Source organism: Acinonyx jubatus, chromosome D4, assembly GCF_027475565.1.
Source record: "Acinonyx jubatus isolate Ajub_Pintada_27869175 chromosome D4, VMU_Ajub_asm_v1.0, whole genome shotgun sequence".
NCBI lineage: Eukaryota > Metazoa > Chordata > Mammalia > Carnivora > Felidae > Acinonyx > Acinonyx jubatus.
Window position 1 is genome coordinate 46,527,270 of NC_069391.1, and position 17,450 is coordinate 46,544,719.

Below are 17,450 nucleotides of genomic sequence, written 5' to 3' on the forward strand. Positions count from 1 at the left end.
CTGACATCTATGGTAATATCTTTCCAGGGAGTCCACCAAAACTTTGAGAACTGAAAAGTTTTATGTTTCAATTTTCAAAATGATTTTAAACATTTGTACAAATCTGTCCTGGCTTATTTGGATGGCCAGTTTGTTAACCTTCCACTTGATTCGTGACCCAAACTGCAAATGTGTTTGCAATTGCCTGTTGCAAGTGATTGCCAAGAGAGGTAGAATTTTACTTTTAGTTATGGATTTTTTGTATAACTTAAGTGCTCAGGTGACTACTAATAGATTTCAGTTCATCCACGATTTTTCCCACCCTCCCCTTTTGAATGGTGACTGTTTATTTCTCAGTCTTGAGAACTACTGCTATAAAACATTTTCAGTTGGTATAATGGAATTTCAGGTCTATACAACCGGGTGCTGTGAGGACTGACCAAGAAGGCACATTTTAAGTCATAAGGTAACAAGAGATGTGTATTTTCCATTTTCCTCAAGTGAACGATGGAGGTTTTCCCATAGTTATTGAGCACTGAATGTATGCCAGCCTTTATATCAAGAATTTTGCATACCTCACCTTGCTCAACCCCCAAACCTTATGAGACAGCTGTTAACCCTATTTGATGAGGTTCAGAGAGTTTAAGTACCTTGCACAATGTTACATTGTCAGGATTGAAATCCAGCCTCTTTGACCTGAAGGGGCAGGGTTATTTGCCATATGGAAATGATAGATACAGAAGACAGGAAGGGAAAGGAGGGAAAATATGTCTTTTAAAAAAGCAAACATTAACTTAGCTTTGCAATATTATCTAACCCTTTGTAACCTAGATAATACCTGCATTTCAAAGAACTATGTTTGTTCATTGCTGTAGTCAGCAACCAAAACCTATACTGTCCTTTATCAGTAGGACCTGTGTATTTCCCTACAGCTGACCTCTCAGACACTTTCATGTTTAGCCCAGAATGTTGTTACTTGACCATTTTACACATTGTTAATCCTTAAAGAGATACTATGTTCAAAGGTTACTAAAACCTCAATGTTTTTTATGCTTCTGACAGAGCTTAAACATTTCAAGGCTCAGCTTCATTTCAATAAATTTGACCTATTATCCCGACATCTTAAAATTCTGCAAATGCTTAGATCATTAACTCATGCCATTAGAAGATTGCTATGGTTCTCTGGATAGTAATTCTGTGATTGATTTTCATACAGTTTCCCAAATTTTAGGTCACTTTAATTTTGTTTGGGACTAAATAGGAGAATACTTTTTTTTTTTCTTAAAAAAAAAAAAACTCTAAATGTGGATTACTGCAATATTCTTACTAATTATTATAATAAAATGAGCCAAAAGAATATAAACTTATTATTTAACTGCATTTTTCAGAGTTTTAGACTGAGGGTGACTTTGAACATGAGAAGCCCTCCAGAACAGGAACAAAAAAACTCTATCAGTAGTCTGTGGATGTGCATACCCCTTTATGTATTTATTTGCTTTTGGCATGTCTAGAACACTTGATGGTCTTATTTCTTTGGCAGCTTGTTTCGGATTTGGTTATATGACAACTATCCCCTGAGGTATGAGTTTTACCAATTGGAGATTTTCTGAGCAGGGGATTCCACAGAGAAGTGCAAGCCAATATAACCATCTTGGGTGTGATGTTTGAGAAAAATGTCTACTGCTAGGAGATACAGAAAGTGAAAACCAGGCTGCTGTGGAGAGGCAGAATAAGAAGAAAGGAGAAACATCTAAATGCTAAAGAAGACAAGATGTAACTGTGAAACTAGGAAACAGATGATCAGAAGCTTCCACAAACTATTTGGGTCTTACTTGCTAAGTCACTGCTTATGTATATATAATAGTTCACCCACCCTAAACCCCAAAGTAAATGAGGTGGGCGTTTTCACCTCACAGTCTACACATTATGCTTTGTTCTGATTTTACACATTCTTTGACTATAACACCCGGGAAATGTGTCTAAATCAGTAATTCTAGGTTTTGACAATAGTTTTGAAGTAGAAAAGAGTCATGGCGTAAAGAAAGAGAAACTGAAGAGAAATGTGTTTAACCTGCATGTGAAGGGGTCATCAACAAGAAGACTCTAGGGGAAAGTTAACGTGTTCATAGGATTTATAATGAATAGTAACATATATTCATTCATATATGGGGACATATAGGAATAAACATTTATTGAGCATCTCCTAGTACTAGGCATTATATTGAGCAGTATGGGCATAGTAGAGAACAGACTTGGACCCTGTCCTGTAAGTATATTAAGAGAGACAATGGCCAAGTAATTATAAGTGTCTAGAGAGTTCCAGAAGGAAAGTGCAGGGAGTTAAGGAAATACATAGGGAGGGGGCTTAGCCTCGTGTAGGAATTCCAGGTAGTGTCACTTAAAAAGGATAAATACTAATTAGTCAAAGCAATGGAATTGTGAGGAAAGGAACCTTCCAGGTGGACACACCATTCACCTCCATGAAGGAGAAAGGTAATACGAGACAAGTACATAAATGCAAACTGAAAAGGGCTGGAAAGAACCAACAGACACCATGACAGGAGGACATTTTTGATAAAGTGCTCTCAGAAGACCTCTTTGAGGAAGTGATAGTCCAGATGAAATCTGAAGAGTAAGAAAAAAAAATCAGTATTGAAAAGAGCAGGGAGCGAGGTGTTTCAGGTGGAGAAGACAAGGCATGGGAGGGTCTTGAGAAGAGGAATCCCTTTGTATATGTTGGGAACAGAAAGTAGGCCAGAGTCCTCAAACATGAAGTGTTAGGAAGAGAGTAGCTTGGGAAAGCAGGAGCCAGATTTAGTATGATTGGGAGGCTCTATACAGTTTATCAGGGGAGTGTTTGGGGAGTTGTTGACAGGTGGCTTGGCAGCAGGCATGGAGACCTCACAATGACTGAAATATCAGGAAATTGAGGCTATGAAAAATTAAGTAGGTTTCTAAATGTTTTTGTACACTGGAAATGACAGAGCCAGCTTTTGAACTGAAGCTTATTTAACTCCAAAGCTCATGCTCATTGGGAAGGTCTGTGTGATCGAATCACTTACACTAATGATTGACAAGGAAGTGCCCTGAGAGAAACATATTCAGAAAGAACTCTGGGATTTTTCAAAATCCACACTCCCTAGGGAAGGACACTATGAATGGACACTCTAAGATGTTTTTGAACTAATTTTACCCAGATCAAAGGCTAAAGGAGGAACAAACTCTATAAAAAAAAAACCTAAAAGCCCTCTAAAAAGTCCGATCCTTTTTTAATTTTTTTATTTTTAGTATTGACAAAGATTTTTTAATATTTATAATTTTTGAGAGAGAGAGAGAGAGAGAGAGAGAGACAGCGACAGCACAGAGCCCGATGCAGGGCTCAAATCCACAAACCACGAGATCGTGACCTGAGTGGAAGTCAGACGCTTAACTGACTGAGCCACCCAGGTGCCCCTCATGATGATCCTTCTAAGTTCTCTTTATTTATTTAAATATGTGAGAGCCAAAACAACATTTTTTTTGGATGTAAAATGTTCTCATATTTTATAAATGCAAATGAAATAGATTCTTCCCTCTTTTCTTACTTCTTTGGGGTTCATTTTTCACTAATTTCTTTGCTATTTAAATGTGGTGTCTTGGCTTTTGGAGTTCCCTAAAATTATGTTGTGTCCTTTATTGATGGTGACAGTCAAATACATAGTGAGCTGGCACCTGCTTCCTAATTCCCCATCCCTATTGGCACAAAAGCTTGTCTTCCACTGGGCACCTTGGAATAGTGATCAGGCATGGAGTGGGGTCATGGCCACCGAGTAGCTCACAAAGACACACTTTTTATCTCTGATTCCAACGTGGTTTCAGGAGTTTTCTCAGTTTTGCCTTCTTGAAGAATCCTTCTGCTGAAGAAAATTACAATGGCCATTTCCCAGAGTCTTTGAAGAAAGAAGAATGGATTAAATCTTTCGATGGGAGCAAAGAGTTTGCACTAAAAACACAGCCTAATCATTGTGGTGAACACCGTCTGTTCACTGGTGATTTGGGCAAGTGAGGGAGTCCTGGAGACCTGACAGCTGGCTGGCAGATTTCTGAATGAGTGAGGAAATTTTCCAGTTCATCTGTGTAGAATTTAGTCCGACATTACAACATTAGGCTACCCATCTGCAGCTTGCAATTGGTATAGACAAGAGAATCACTATTACTTTGTGGAGACAAGCCACAAATCTGGAATGAGGCAGACTGGCATGCCTGTTTGGGGTTGGCAGGGCCAAGGTTTAGTCTATTGTTGCAGGCCTGCCTGCCAAAGGAGAGTGAGAGTCCGATTGCATTAGGCCCTCATCACACACGATGTCTTAGAACGGACAGAATGTGGGGAATGAACTGAGAAACTCTGACTTTATGAAGGTGGCTGTTCACACTCCCTTGCTTGTTGTTTGAGCCCTTCCTAATGGGCTGGTGTCTTTTCATTCCAGAGGCCATTTATTACTGGAGTTGGATGGATCTGTTTTGATGCTGATATCAGTTTATGGGTTATTATATCCATTTGCAAATCATGACTCAAAAGAGGAAACTCTGGGATGCAAAACACTCCATATGCCCATAAATCACAAATTGAATCAAAGTTGGCAACATGAAAGTGATTGTGTTGGGAGTTTGAAAGCCTCACTCAGCCAACCTTTATTGAACCTCTGATATTGTATGCTACAATGCTTGGGGGACTGCAAAGGAAATAAAGAATGTGGAGGAGTATATGCAGAAAGGATCTTAGAGGTCATACAATCCAAATGCCCATCTCAATAGAAGACTGGTTCTTTGCCATTGGACTTGTTTTTTTAAATGGGAGGGTAGCCTTAAAAAAAAAAGGACTTGTGTGTTGGCCCAACTAGAGCAAATAGAAAGAATGTAGCCCTTCCTTCCTTCCTTCCTTCCTTCCTTCCTTCCTTCCTTCCTTCCTCCCTCCCTCCCTCCCTCCCTCCCTCCCTCCCTCCCTCCCTTCCTTCCTTCCTTCCTTCCTTCCTTCCTTCCTTCCTTCCTTCCTTCCTTTTTCTTTCTTTTCTTTCTTTCTTTCTTTCTTTCTTTCTTTCTTTCTTTCTTTCTTTCTTTCTCTTTCTTTTCTTTCTTTCTTTCTTTCTTTCTTTCTTTTCCAGCAAAACTGATTGGTTGACTCTAAAATAGTTACACTATTAGTAATATTAAAGAAAAAAATAAAAGTCGTTGCAATTTATTGTCCTCTTACCAAGTGTCACTTTACAAGCATTGTGTCTTTAATCCTCACAAAACTCTGAGGTAAAAATTAACATTAGTTTCCATTAAGATATGTGAGGGTTTTGAAGTTCAGCTAGATTGTGTGACTTGCCCAAGATCAGAGAGGAGAGCAGTGCACAGAGCCAGCACTTAAACCTAGGTGAAGAGTCTCAGCTTGTCTCCATGTGAGAGAGGAAAGTAGATGTTGAGTTGTAAAAATGAGATAAATACCTTTTCCAGCACTTTTGAATTGTGTACATGAGGACAAATCTTTTCCACTCTGAGTCTCAGTTTATTCATTTTAAATGGCAAAAAATGGCTTAGTGGTCTCTAAGCACACAAGGGGGTCAGATGAACATACAGAACAATGTATGTGAACTTGTTTAAAAATTCAAGAGCATTATTAACGTGATCTTTCATTTAGGCAGCACACATTAGTTGAGTGCTTCCATTGTGATCAGCACTTTGCTAGCACAGTGTTGGAATAATGACCTGTGGTGGAGGCCACAGAGGACTCAGCTTAGTGTGAGAAGAGGTGAGCACGTGATTCCATTGCGGTAATTGTCATGGCATCAAAAGGAGAAAGAAGGACACTGTCTGCAGAGGTTGAAGATGACTTTAAGAAGCAATGTCTTAGCATTTTGTCAGATGGAGAAGTAGGCTTATGTCTGGCCAAGAAAACATCATAATGACAAGTAGAGAGAAGAGCAACAGAGTATGTTAACATAAAAGTAACAATATATTTAATTGAAGTATGATTAACATACAATGGTATATTCATTTCAGGTGTACAACATAATGATTCAGCTAAAAAATATATTTTTAAAAAATGTGTATTTCTTTTGAGAGAGAGAGCGAGTGAGAAACTAGGGGAGGGAATAGAGAGAGAATCCCAAGCAGGCTCTGTGCTGTTAGCACAGAGCCAGATGGGGGGCTCAGATTCACAAACTGTGAGATCATGACCTGAGCCAAAATCAAGAGTTGGATGCTTAACAGACTGAGCCACCCATGTGCCCCTCAACTAAGATATATTTTTAAATAAGGCTTTTATTTTGTATTTACAGAAAAATTGTGAACGTAGTACAGAGAGGCTGTCTCACGCTGGTGCAGTGAAAGGAGAGGCCGCCATGTCTGCACACCTGCAATGGGTGCTTGTGGGGAACGGCTCCAGCTTTCTGATCAAGTGGAACGAACAGATACACAACACTGAGCCCACTAACCTTAAAGTTCACAGCTCCTTCTGCTACAATGGGCTGATTCACTGCAAGACTGTGGGTGTAGCGCTGGGGGCAGAGGGCAGAGGTATAGTGGTGGTCACAAAGCACAGAACCCTCCAGCGAAAGCCTGCCACCTCCAATGGTGGAGGTGCTCACCACCATTAGCAAGAATGCCTGGGCCGCCCTCAGCAGCATCTGGCCCATGATCCACAAGAACAGTTATGGCCCAGATCTGTGCATGCCTGCCATTCGCAGAGCCAGTGCCATCCTGTGCAGCCAGAAGCCTGTGACGGTGAAGAGGAAGGAGGGCCTTCCCACCAAGAGCTCCTGAGCACCTGCGCCCAGCAAAAAAGATGTCAGCCACCTAAAAAAATATTGCAGAGAGATTCATACATTTACCCCATACCCAGATTCCCTTATTATTAATATCTTACATTAGTATGATAAAATTATCACATTAGTGAAGCGATATTGACATGTTAGTAACCAAAGTCAATACTTTATTCCAGTTTCCATAACTTTTACCTAATGTCTTATCTTTTCTGGGATCCAACCCAGAAAAGGATACCACATTGCATTTAGTCATAATGTCTCTTTTGGCTCCTTTTGGCTGTAACAGTGTTTTTTGTTGTTTTTGATGACTTTAAAGTTTTGAAGTGTACTTGTCAGGCAATTTGTAGAATCTTCCTTGTGTAGAATTGATCTGTTTTCTTCAACAGATGTACTGATACATCTATCACTTTTGATGTTAACATCACCTGGCTTAGGCAATGTTTGTCAGGTTTCTCTACTATACTGTTACTCTTTTCCCCTCTCTTTTCATCCTGTTTTGGGTGTTTTGGAAGAAAGTGGCCTTGCACAGCCCTATTCAAAGAGTAGGGAGTTGTATTCTAACACCTTGAGGGTGAAGTAGCTGCATGAATAATTTGCAATTCCTCTGCATGAACAATTTATTATCCCCATTTATTTATTTATTCAATCATTTATATATACCAGTATGAACCCATGGATATTTATTTTATATTTCATATTATAATCCAAATAATCCTTTATTTTGTTGCTTAAATTGTTCCAGCCTTGGCCATTGGGAGCTTCTTCAGTTGGTTCCTGTGTCCCTTTGACTCCTATCATTATCATTTCCCCCCTTACATTTTGGTACTGTATATTTTTTCTATTTTTTATTTTGTCCTAAAATCTTCCATTTCCCCAAAGATTCCTTGTTCTGTGTATTGGTGGGTGATATTAGAAATCAAGATCTGGGTGCTAGGTGTGTTTGTTTCTACTGCAATGTCATTGCTTCCAGGCTTGATGGAGAAAGGAAATATGTATGTATAAACAAAACAGTATAGATACATATTTATAAATACTTACATATGTACCTATCTATATCAATGTTGAGCTAAACATGAGTTTGTACTCATGTGCCCAACTTTGGTGCCATTACACCATGAATCATTCTACACTTCTTTTGTAGATTCTTTGGGATATCAGACACAACAATTGTGTCAAATAATAGTTTCATTTCTTCCTTTCCAACATGTGTAACTTTTATATATTTTTCTTGTTACGTTGTACTAGCTAGGGCTTCCATTAAGTATTGAATAGGAATGATGCAAGAAGACATTCTTGACTTCTTCCCAATCTTAGTGAGGAAGCATCCAGCTTCTCTCCAATAAGTATGATGCAGAATGTAGGTTTTGTTAGTTGTTCTTTGTCAAAAATAGAAGTTTTCTTCTATTCCTGGTTTTCTGACAGTATTTTTTAAAATATGATAAATAAATGTTAGATTTTGTCAAAAAATTTTTTGGCATTGACTGATAACATCACATGACTTCTTTAGCCTGTTGATATGATAGATTACATTAATTGATTTTTGAATGTTGAATCTTTCTTGCATACCTGGAATGAATTTCACTTGGCTGTAGGTTTTAATTCTTTAAAACATTAGCAAACAGAACCCAATAATATTTTATTGAAGATTTTGTGTCTATGTTTATGTGAATTATTCTCTGTAGGTGTATGTGTGTGTGTTCACATGCATGAGCATGGCAAAGTTTTTATTTTGTTAATAGGGCAATGTTTGCCTTATAGAATGAGTTAGGAAGTCTTCCCTCTGGTTTTACTTTCTGACAGAGATTATGAAGAATCAATATTATTGCTTCCTTAAATGTTTGGTAGAATTCACCAGTAAAACCGTTTGGGCTTGGTACTTTTCTTTTTGCAAGTTTATTAATTGTTGAGACAATTTCTTTAATAGGTTTTTTTCAAGTTATTTATACACACATGAATTTTAGTAGGTTGTATCTTTCAAGAAATTGGTCCATTTCACCTAGGTTGTCCAATTTGTGGGCACACAGTTGTTCATAATATTCCTTTATTATATTCTTTTAACATACTTGAGATCAAGAGTAATGAAAACTCTTTTCTTTCTGTTTAATGTTAATTTGTGTCTTTCCTTTTTTCTTTGTTATCAATTTTATTGAAATTAAAAATAGCTTTTCTCTCTTGTTTGAATGTTTTAAATTTCATTGACTTCTGCTATAATTTTTATTATTTTGGTTTTCCTTGCTTTATGCTTAAATTACTCTAGTTTCCTAAAAAGGAAGATTATATTATTGATTTTTTACCTTTATTCTATTTTAATATGTTCATTTAATGTAATGAATTTCTTTTTAAGCACTGCTTTTGCTACATCCCTAATAATTTGATACATTGTATTTTATTTTCATCTAGTTCAAATATTTAAAAATTTCTCATAAGACTTCTTTGATCCTTGTATTATCTAGAAGTCTTTTGTTTAATTTCCAAATATTTGGGAGATTTTCCAGCTGTCCTTCTGTCATTAATTTCTAGCTTAATTCCATTGTGGTCTGAGAATATATTTTGTATGGTTTCTATTCTCTTTTTGGTGAGTGATTTATAGCCTAGAATGTGGCCTATACTTGTGGATATGAGCTGGAGAAGAATGTGTATTCTGTTGTTGTTGGATGGAATATTGTATAAAGGTCAATTAGAGCAAGTCAAATGATAGGGATGTTAAGGTCAACTATATACTTACTGATATTCTGCCTGTCTATTACTGACAAAAGTATGTTGAAGTCTCTGACTATAGTGGATTTGTCTATTTCTCCTTGTAGTTCTATTACATTTTGCCTTGTTGCTTTCTTGTTAGATGCATACATGTTTAGGATTGCTATGTCTTCTTAGAGAATTGATCACTTTATCATTACGTAATGCTTTCTTTATCCCTGATAATCTTTTTTGTAAATGTAGACTTGTCAGAAATTTGTATACCTACTCCAACTTTTATGAATTAGTGTTATCATGGTATGTCTTTCTAAATCTTTTTACTTTTAATTTATCTCTGTCTTTATATTTAATGTGTGTTTCTTGTAGACAAGATAAATTTGGGTATGGGTTGTTTATCCACTCTGACAATCTCAGGTTTTAATAGGTGTATTTAGATCACTCATACTTTAAAGTGATTATTGACATAATTGCATTAATATCTACTGTGTTTGTACCTGTTTTCTATTCCTTACCCTTGTCATTTTTCTTCTTTTTTTCTGTTTTCTGTGGTCTTAACTGAGAAATTTATATGATTCAATTTTATCTCTTTTCAGCATTACAATTATACTTCTTTTTTAAAATTTTAATGCCCTGGAGTTTACATATACATTTTTAACAATCTAATTCCATGTTCAAATAATACTATATTGTTTCACATGTAATAAAGGTACTTTATAACAGAGTATTCCCAATTTCTCCCTTTGTGATATCCTTGTCATTTATTTCACTTAGTCATGTGTTACAGTCATCCAGTACACTGTTACTATTATGATTTTAGACAGTTATTTTTTAGATTAGTTAAGAATAAGGAAAGTAAGGGGTGCCTCGGTGGCTTAGTTGGTTGAGCATCTGACTTCGGCTCAGGTCATGATCTCGAAGTGTGAGTTTGAGCCCCGCATCTGGCTCTGTGCTGACAGCTCAGCCTGTTTTGGGTTCTGTGTCTCCCTCTCTCTCTGTCCCTCCCCTGCTCACACTCTGTCTCTGTCTCAAAAATAAATAAACATTAAAAAAATTTTTAATAAAAAAAAAGAATAAGGAAAGTAAAATCATTTATTCCCTTTTCATTCTCTTTTTGTCTTTAGGTAGATCTAAGTTTCTGACTCGTATCATTTTCTTTTTTCACAAAAATCTTCTTTTTGGATTTCAGGCAAATCTGTCAATGATGAATTCCCTTAATTTTTGCTTGTCTGGGAAATACATTATTTCTCATTCCCTTGTAAAGAATAACTCACTTGCTATAGAATTCTAGGTTGATGATTTTTTCTTTCAACACTTAAAATATTTTACTGCATTCTCTTCTTCATTATATCATTTTGGTAAGTTATTATTTTTTTTCCTCTGTCACCTTTCAAAATTTTCTCAATGTCTTTTGTTTTCTGCAGTTTTAATATGATATGCCTTGGTGTGTGTGTGTGTGTGTGTGTGTGTGTGTGTGTGTGTGTGTGTCTATATGTGTGCAAGCACACATATAGAGGGGTATGATTATTTTATTTTGTGTTTGTTGAGCTTTCCTGGACCTGTAGTTTGGAATCTGTCATCAGTTTTGGAAAGTACTTGGAAAGTTCTCCATTTTTTTCCTTCTCATTCTAATTTTCCAATTATGTGTATGTTATACCTTTTGAAATTATCCCACAGTTCCTGCATGGTTCATTCTGTTTTTTTAAATTCTTCTTTCTCTTTGCATTTCAGTTTGTAATTTCTTTTGACCTATTTGCAAAATCACTGATTCTTTCCTCAGCTGTGTCAAATCAATGGCTAATATTATCAAGTGCATTGTGCATTCTTCATTTCTGTACTCTGTTTTTGATCTCTACACTTTCCTTTTGATTCTTTCTTGGATTTTCCATCTTTTGCTTATACTACCCATGTGTTTTTGCATGCTGTTTACTTTTCAGTTAAAATCTTTAACATATGGGGGGCGCCTGGGTGGCTCAATTGGTTAAGCATCCGACTTTGGCTCAGGTCATGATCTCATAGTTCATGAGTTTAAGCCCCATGTCAGGCTCTGTGCTGACAGCTCAGAGCCTGGAGCCTGCTTCCAATTCTGTCTCCCTCTCTCTCTGCCCCTCCCCTGGTCATGCTGTGTCTCTCTCTCTATCTCAAAAAATAAACATTAAAAAAAATAAAAAATAAAAAATGTCTCTAACATATGAATCATAGTTATTTTAAATTCCTTCTCTCTCTCTCTCTCTCTCTCTCTCAAAAAATAAACATTAAAAAAAATCAAAAATAAAAAATGTCTCTAACATATGAATCATAGTTACTTTAAATTCCTTTTCTGATAATACCCAAATTTGTGCCAGATATACTTCTGGTCCTGATGATTGTTGTGTGTATATATATATATATATATATATACACACACACACACACACACACACACACACACATATACATACACACATATATGTATGTGTGTGTATGTATATGTATATATATGTGTGTATATATATATATATATATATATATATATATATATATAATTTTAGAGAGCTAGAGAGTGTGTGAGTTGGGGAAAGGGGCAGAGGGAGAGAGAGAATCTTAAGCAGGCTCCACGCTTAGTGCAGAGCCTGACACAGGGCTTGATCCAACGACCCTGGGACACTGATCTGAGCCAAAATCAACAGTTGGATGCTCAGGGTACCTGGGTGACTCAGTTGGTTAAGTGTCTGGTCATGATCTCATGGTTTGTGAGATTGAGCCCTGCAACAGGCTCTGGGCTGACAATGCAAGAGCCTGCTTGGGATTCTCTCTCTCCCTCTCTGCCCCTCTCCCACTTGCATGCGCGCTCTCTCTCTCAAAATACATAAATAAACATTAAAAAAAGAATTTCTTAAAAAAAAAAGGCAGGATGCTCAACCAATTGAACTCACTCAGGTGCCCCTACTGTTGTGTTGAAAGCCAGATGTGTTTTAGCAGGTAGCAGGAACTAAAGTATATAGGTCCTATGTAATCTGGCTAGGCTTTTGGTTGGATTTAGTATTTGCTTGAGCTGTAGGTGCTAGAGGTTCAAATCTCTCTTGTGTCTGTGTTTTTGTCTCCCTATTTGGCCTTGGACTTCCCTAAGTAAAATGTACAGAATTTGTCTCTTGCTGCTCTTTCTGCTGCACTCCATTGTTACTATATTGGAGTCTTGGTCTGACATGTGGTCTGATGATATGTTATGGGGACGGGGAACACTCTATAATCCTTTGACTAAATCTCCGTTTGCACAGCCTGTATCTTGGGGCTGTGACTTTTGAGGGGTCTTTCCAGTGGTAATAGCTCCCCCCCCCAAACCGCCACCTTCTGTATCTTTGCCTGGCTGCAGTGTTCCCAGTCTACTTCGTTTGGCCCTGGACCCCTCTTCACCATGTTTTCATCTTCTTAGATGAGACCAGAAGGCTAGAGGAGGCCGCAGTGCTGGGGAAGGCCTTTCCCCAGTAGGGAAAATGTTCTGAGAAACTCTTTTCTCCCAGACTGGGGAGCTTTAATTATGGAGAAATCTCTGCTCATATTTCACAATTATTCCTCTTTCCCTCCTCCTGCCAGAGTCCTTCAGGGGATCTTTCTCAGAGCTTAACCATGAGAACGCAGTGAGTTTCTCAGTGGTAAAACCCATGAAAGTGTTTCCCCCAAATCCCAAGACTGCAGTCTTCAGGAATTTCTCATTCTTTAGCCCCACCCCCAGCCTCCAGCAGCTCATCAAAATTACCATTTCAGTATTATTGCCATTTAGGTATTCCTACCAGTTTATGGCTCCAGTGGGCTTCTCCAGATAAGATCTTGGCCGTGTTTGTCTAGATGAGCCTATTTCTCCTATTTGTTCAGATCTTACCTTCAACATTGTAGCTTGCCCCGTGACCTCAGTTCTCTGATGGTTCCAAGAAAAGTAATTTTCAGGTATTTTTAGGTTTTATTTGTTATAAGGACAGGAATAATGACTTCTAAGCTCTTTACTCTGTTGGGAGTTGAAACTGGAAGTCCAAGGACATAATTTTCATGTCACTGGAACATAGGAGGTATGAAGAAGGCAAGGGGAAGCAAGGCTGGAAAAATAGGTGTGGTCACGCTTCTCCAAAGCATTTTGTGCCAGGCCAAACATTGGGACTGTGTGCTGCAGGCCAGAGAGGGGCAACCGTGGAAGAATCTTAGCTGGGTGGCGACACAGCTGAAGGCTTACATTGGTGGCAGCATAGGAGTGCTTCTCTTGGGGACCAGAGGCTGGGGACAGACATGACCTGGTCAGACTGAGAGAATCGCATCACACATTCATTTCCCATTTGGATATCCGGAGTGGACCTCGTGCTATTGTTCAGTTGTTATTTCAACAGGGCACATGTCATTGTTTAATTGAACTAGAAAGAAAACCTTTTATGTTGTCTTGTTCCACACTGCCTTCCCAATAAACTGGGAATAGCACATACTTAAATATCAATTGAACTGAGTGAACTGAATCATTCAGGAGTTTTAATGCAATTCTCAGCCCAAGGTATCCCCAGCAGCTATGTTGGTGGAAATACAGGTTAGAGGTGAATTATATATTATTTTCTGTAAATCTTACAGAGTCATGTTAATTTTACACTTACGGTTAAAACGGAGGCAAAAAGAGATAGTTCCTGTCCTGCTGCCTTTTCAGGGATTATTATGTGCAAAGCTATAACGAGAACAATTTATAACACCATATATTTTTATGTTGTTAAAGTAGCACACCTATTTTGGTGCACATGAATCAACAGTTGTGATATAGTGAAACGTTATCTCAGAAAAGTTCAGGAAATCACTGTATCAAATACAGGCTGACTTTATTCAGTAAGTAATAAACTGGCACCATCAGTGAGTCAGGTCCTGTTCTAGGCACCATGGATAAATATATGACTATCACATACCCGTCTTTAATGACTGAAAACCTAGTGGGTTGGGCAGGCATACAGCTATCAGTATCAATCAGATTGTGATAATAAGATGATAAAAAGCAAGGTAAATACCTTCTTTGAGTTTTTACTATGTAGCCAAGACTTATGCTAAGCATTTTGTATACATGATCACAGTTTTTATAGGACCCCTGATACGTTGATGTTATTATACCCACTTTATAGATGAGAAATATGAGGCTCAGAGATCTTAAGTGTTTTGCCCAAGGTCACACAGTGAGCAGAGGAATCAGGAATGGAAATGAGATCTTTCTGGCTCTAAAGCTTTCACTTCCATCTGTTCACTCTACATTAAGGTATAAGAGCACAGAAAGTGTGATTTAATTCTATCTAGATGAGTCAAGAAAAGCTTCACAGATAAGGTGGCATTTAAATTAGATTTTGACAGGAGTCGGATACTGCCAGGATGAAAATGAAGAAAGGAGCACATATAACAGAGGAAAGAGCAAAAGCAGAGGTATGGAAGGGTTCAGGAGGAAGGAAGCCAGCAGTGCAGGAGTGTGGCTCATGGATGGGACCTGGGGATAAGGAAGAGGAAGGGCGTTTGCTTCCGTATGAAGGTATGAATTCTGAGCCATGAAGGGATTTTGGAACAGAAGCACTACTGACCTGACCCAATCTCAGTTTTAGCAAGGTTTACACTGGAGGCGTGTAGAAGATGACGTGCCAAGGTAGCAAGGCTGGAGGCAGGGAGATCGCGTTGAAAGCTGTTATGAAGCACAGGAAAAAGAAGTTAAAGACCTAATTCTTAATACTAAGTTAAAAAAAATGTATACAGAGGATCAGAATATCTTAAGTGCCTTTATAAGAAAAAAACTTTGATTCCCCTGAGATTTCTGGACATTTGATCCTGATGGTTGTCTTCAGACTCCTATTGTTGCTTTCTTTAGACAACACTGGAGCTCAGGATCCTGAACTTTGAAAGTTAAAATATGCCTGCTAGTCGTATCTTTTACACCTGTTTTTGTGAAAACTTAAATGGATTATATTCACTTAAAGTGTGTTTAGAGAGAGTAGTTAATTAAGCCCATTTCTGTGGCAAAAGGAAGTCGAGACAATTCTCTTACGTTTAACTCATGTCTTTGAAGTTCTTTACAAAGCACAGACACATTTCTTTGTTAGGGATTAAGCTAGAAAGGGTCTGAAAATAAAGTGTCACCTGGAACTGGAGTGAGAATTTGGGAGAAATCCAGATACTCACTAGTATGTATCCACGGAATATTCCATAGAACTGGCCATGAGGGGCCTCTTTATTTCTGGAGAGGGCAGTGCTGGAACAGGTAGTGGGCAGAGTCTGAGAAAAATAATAAGCTGATTCTGTGTCACAGGAAAGTACAGATCCCTCAGCCAAGACCTTTTTTAATTGGCAACTGGTCTGCTTGGGGTTGGAGCCGTCTCTCATCAAGCGAAGGCAGACCATCGTAGATGGGCCATCTGCTCTTTTCCTTAGCAATGGCACTTGTTCAGATCTTACCTTTAGAACCTGCTCCTCTTGATGAGATAAACAATATGTTTGAAGCACCAGAGATGCTGTGCAGCGTAGCAGAGAAATGATGTTTTATGAAGTGTCATCCTGTGCAGCCATCTGCAGAGAATCACATTTGACCATCCTTGGGGACTATTCCATTTATCCCAGGGTTCTGATTCCATCCATTGAAAACTGTCAATTTTTTTTTGTTCGTTTGTTTAAAGATGAGCATACCCCACTGCCCCTTTTTTAGATGGAGAAAAGTTTCTCCATTATTGAAAGATTTATGGATAAAAGAGTTATTGGAGATGAATTACTTCATGGGAATATGATATAAAACATGATAATGCTTCACACCCAAATAAGAGTTACTAGTCAACCTGTTTACTGTCTCCTGTAAACTCATTGTTCAGAACTATACTCCACCTCAAGATTAGCTAGAAATTGAGTCAGTAAATAAATGTGTCCTGAAAAGAATTATATTTATATTAGCCATTAACACATAATTTAAAACATTTAAAAATTTTAATTCATTCAAAACGATGTAATGAGACAGACAATATTTAGTAGTGATGATGAATACATCATGTTGTTTCAATCCACTACTGTATATATTTATTTTTAAAACCCATTTTCTCACCGAGCCACGGTACCATTATTATACCTAACAAAGTTAATGATAATTCTCTAATAATTTAGAATACTTTGTCCAATTTAAAATTCCTTCAATGGTATCAAAAATATGTTTTTAAAGTTGATTTTCTTTCATAAGGTCCGCTCATTGAATATGGTTGCTATGTCTTTTAAGCATCTTCTTAAATATTTATTTCTCACATGCTATTGACTTGTTAGGGATGTTGGCCCAATTGTCCTGTAGAATCTCCTACATGCTGAACTCGCTTCTTGTGGCATAATTTTACTCATTCCTTCATGCTCTACGTTATTGAAGAGTGGATTTTACCTAAGGCTTGATTAGAGCACGTTAATTTTTTTTTTTTTTTTTTTTTTGCAAACCTCATAGATGTGTATTTGATTCACACTTGGAAGCGTACAATGTCTGGTTTTCTCATGATGGGTAATGCTGAGTAATTATTGACCCCTTCAGCTTTTCTCCTAATAGTGTACATTCATGACACACTTGTTTGTAAATTATTTTTCATTAGACTTTGCAAAAGGATGGGTTCCTAATTCTAACACACTTCACATATTTGTTAGCTATAATTTTTCTCTACAGACAAATTGCTGCTCATTGGCTAGGTAAATAGGGTATGATCTGTGGTGGGCTTGATTTCAACCTTTCCACAAAGAACTCCCCTTCCTTTTAGGAGGGAATGGGACCCAGAGATCACATTCTGGGTCCCAGGGGTGATCACCGCTCCTGACTTGCCACCATTTTCAGACACATAGTAGACAGAACTAGTCAATATAATAATTTTAAACAAGAGAGATAAAATCATTTTATATGAATCTCTAATTCATTTTTAAGACGTAGAGTTTTTTTTATTTCTTGAATTTTTTTTTCTGAAGCCTCCCAAATCCTTGTTCTCATGGACATTAACACAGTTA

The 17,450-nt window shown here is 37.6% G+C and overlaps 1 pseudogene; it reads left to right on the forward strand.

The window, feature by feature from the left end:
- Positions 1–5,181: 5,181 nt before the first annotated feature.
- Positions 5,182–7,679, forward strand: LOC128312009 (60S ribosomal protein L28-like; annotated as a pseudogene).
- The last annotated feature ends 9,771 nt before the right edge of the window (positions 7,680–17,450 follow it).